The sequence below is a fragment of the Pipistrellus kuhlii genome, unplaced genomic scaffold, assembly GCF_014108245.1.
Source record: "Pipistrellus kuhlii isolate mPipKuh1 unplaced genomic scaffold, mPipKuh1.p scaffold_m20_p_21, whole genome shotgun sequence".
NCBI lineage: Eukaryota > Metazoa > Chordata > Mammalia > Chiroptera > Vespertilionidae > Pipistrellus > Pipistrellus kuhlii.
In genome coordinates, this window is record NW_023425520.1 from 11,559,246 (window position 1) to 11,563,062 (window position 3,817).

The window sequence follows — 3,817 nt, forward strand, 5'->3', positions numbered from 1 at the left end:
TTTATTTTACTTTATTTTTAAAAGTCCATTTTTAATCTACTACTATTGAAATTATATATTCTATTTTATTTCCCTGGACTTTACAATATGCATGAGATTAACCAAACCTTTACCCTTACATAATACAATCCTTTTTACTATTGACTTATGTTATTGTCTGTTATTCTAAGCCTCTTATTTTCACAACTCCAGATTTTTGTTTTATATAAAGCATTCATTACATTTGGCAACATATTCTTTATTCTTTGCTCATTTCTTTTTATATGTGCCTGACCTTCTGTGTCTCCCAATCCATCAGGGATCATGCTCCTTCTGTATCACAACAGATTTAGATTTTTCCTTATTGGCTAATAAAGCAAATAATGTCTTAAAATGTGCTTATTTGTATCCTCATTCTTGAAATATATTTCCACTGGGTATAAAATTCTAGGTTGACAATTATTTTCTATCTTTATGCTGATGTTTTCACTTCACTCTTTTGGCTCCCATTGTTGCTGCTGAGAAGTCTGTGTATGTTTAGCTGTTAATTTTTTCTCTTGGATTTTCTGCAGTTACAGTATTTCGTGTTTAAGTTTGACTTTCATAAAGTTATCTTCCTTTGTGTTCTTTGGGCTTTTAAATCTGTAGGCTTGTACTTTTTTCATCAGCTCTAGAAAATTCTCAGCCCCATTCTCTTTGCCTCTTTTATTGTGTCCTTGCCTTTTATGGTTAAACATACGTCAAACTTCTTTTGTATCTCTATGCTGCATTCTGGATAATTTCTTCACCAATATCTTTTGTGTTTTCACCAATTCTTTTGTTCCTGTCACATACTGTTGCCAAATACATCTTCAAATATTTTGAGAACAGTTCCTCCCCTGACCCCAGTGTAACCAATAACTCAATATGTGAAGTCTATGTATGTCCTTTTCACATGGCTTTCAGTTACTGTATGTTGCCTTTTTTTCCTTATGTATCTGATTATCTTTATTAATTGTCCCTGAAAAATTATCTATAAGGTTGACTTGAGGTCAAAATTGAAGGGTCCTTATCCCAAAGTTTTGTGATAAACCAGATGTTTATCTAGTACGGTTGGCCAATAACTACAGGGCATTAGGGATGTTTTTCCATTACTTTTTCTTCTCTTGCTTTTCTTAGTAATAGCACTGTATCTCTGCAGTCCCAAGAGTTGGGGATGGGTTTAGACCTGGTTTACCTTATCCTGAGGACAAAGCCCTTTGGGATTCATCACCTCAGGTGGACCTGGCCCTGACCTTCTGTCTCCCGGTGACTGACGTGATGCTCAACTATGCAGCATCAGTAAACAGTTTAGAGAAGAAGCTGCTTTGGAGTTTCCCTCTCTGATGACAGGATCCCATTCTCAAACTGCACTATTTATTTAAACTACGCTGTCTTCTCACTTTCAATGCTCTTGAAGCACAAGGCATCTCAACTACATTTTAGTCTATTTATTTATTTATTTATTTATTTATTTATGTGGGAAGTTAACACAAATAACATAGCCCATCTTTACCAGAAAGCATTGCCCCACCTTTTTAATGTTTTTCTTTTCTAGACTTTGAGGTTTTCCAGCCCAGATTTTTAGATTTATATCCTTTATTTCTATCATTCTAGTGGCCACTATGACAACTTATCATAGTTAATGTCATAAAAATCTACATTTAAACTGCACTTTGACCTTTTTCCATCTCTCAATTTACCTACTGTTGTCCAAGATTTCCATTCTATTTTAAGTCTTGAATTAAAGGTTTTCTTAGACACTGCTTTTTTCTTAAGTGTCTTGATTTACCTACATATGTTGGAAATTTTACTTTTCTTCTCACGTATCAGAAATTTTCTCTGAAAAGGTGTGAGATAGTAGTCCCTAAACCAGCTCAAGTCCCAAGAGATGAAATTATGCAGTCAAACCACCTCTGCACCAGTCTGCCCGGAATGGATGGAGGCCCAAAGGCCCCTCCTTGTCTGGGATCATCCTGAGCTGCACATACCTGTCCTTAGATAGGCTCAAGGCCAAGAGGCCCCAGGACCCACTTCTTATGGATGAGTCAATGGAGGTCTTATAGTCATGTGCCCCAGTGCTCAGCAGACAAGGGCTCGCAGAATCTGAGTGGTGACTCTCCTGAAAGTAGGCAGTGTCTTATGGGGGCCTCAAGCCACTGGCATACTGACAGCCCTGGATACACAGAAACCTCAGGTAACCCAGTGATCTAAAACCATAATGGTTTTATCTTCAGTAAATTAAAGAGGGTCTGGTGACTCCTGAAAACTGATACTCTATGGCCTCCCTCCTTTCTGTCCACTGGGCATAGCCCTGCTAGAGACTGGCCACTCAAGAATGTGTGAGCTTTTCTGATGATGTCTTTCATCAGGCCAACCCATTTCCCAATCCTCCCACTTTATAATAAAATTAAACTGTCTGGCCCAAATACGTTACCTCTTCTTCCTGACCAATAATGGTGCTCACTTTCTTCTGAATGCTGCATTCTAGTTCAGCATCCATTGGGATAGCTTTGCTTATGGACTTTCTCTGTTATATATCCTTTATTTACTCCTGCCCAGAGCCTAGGACAATGGACTGTGCCTAGCACGTCCTCAACAAGAATTTGCTGAATATATTAACACAAGTCTATGGAGAGAATCATGTTTCCAGTGTTGCCTGTGAACAGAACAAAGAGCAAGTATGGTAGTGACAATCCTAAGTGAGAGTTGAGTGACAGAAATGCTTTATCTTTCCCTTTCCTAGTTCTATCCCCGCCTCCCCCCGTCAAAATTTACTGATGAAGGTTTGGAGATAAAGTGAAAAACTTATACTTCTAGAGAGAGGCATGTAAACTTTGTGGCTAGATACATGAAGTCCTAGAGAGAGCAGGGACACTATTTGGCTAGAGATTTTTCTATTGAAAAAGAGTGCATTTTTGGACCAGAGAGACCCGACAGGGAATTCAGCCTCTTCAGATTGGCCCCACACAGACTATTCTTGGACAGGTTACTGAACTCTAGAAGACTCTCATTTCACCCTTTGAGTTACCTAGTTAACAGCTTTATACAAAATTAATATTTTGTTAAAATTTTTCAGTTCCTAACAGAATTGTTTGTGTGGTGACTACCATTAAGAGCTTGCCCATTCCCAGGAGTAATGATCCAGCACCAGTCCAATCCATTTTGCACTTCTCCTGGTGGAGGTACCACCTAATTTCTAGTGAGACCTGAGCTGCTAGCCCTGAGGGATGAGCCCCTGCTGCCCTCCGAGGTTTGTATCTGGCATAACGTACCCCACAAAGATGTGACACAATGGCTTTCCCTGCATACTGCTCCATCTGAAGTCCAGGCACACCCTGTTTACTTTTGAGGAATATCTTTATTGGAGTTCCACCTTACCTTGCCACAATTATCTGTCTCTTCATGGCAGAGAGAGTAAGCCCTGAACAACATATTCATAATATTTTACAAAAGACAATAGACACATGGAGTGCATGAAAGCTTTACAATAACAATCCAAAACATCATTTTACAACATTAAGAAGCATAAATTTCCTATGCCCTGATTATTAGTACTTACTTAGTTTTTTTCACTTCTACAATAAAATGGCCTCCTCAGCATTCCTATTCATAGGAATCCCTGAATCAATTCTTTTTGTGCAAATTCCGTTAGTTCCTGAATGTGCTGTATTTCTCTCCATGGCAGAACCTTTTATTTGTCGGTTTTCACTCACTACACATTTATCATTCATTGAGGTTTAATTTTTTTTTTTAAGTTTCACCCACTCAACTAGTGTATCATATTATAACAGCATAATCCAATCAACTGCCTTTTTAA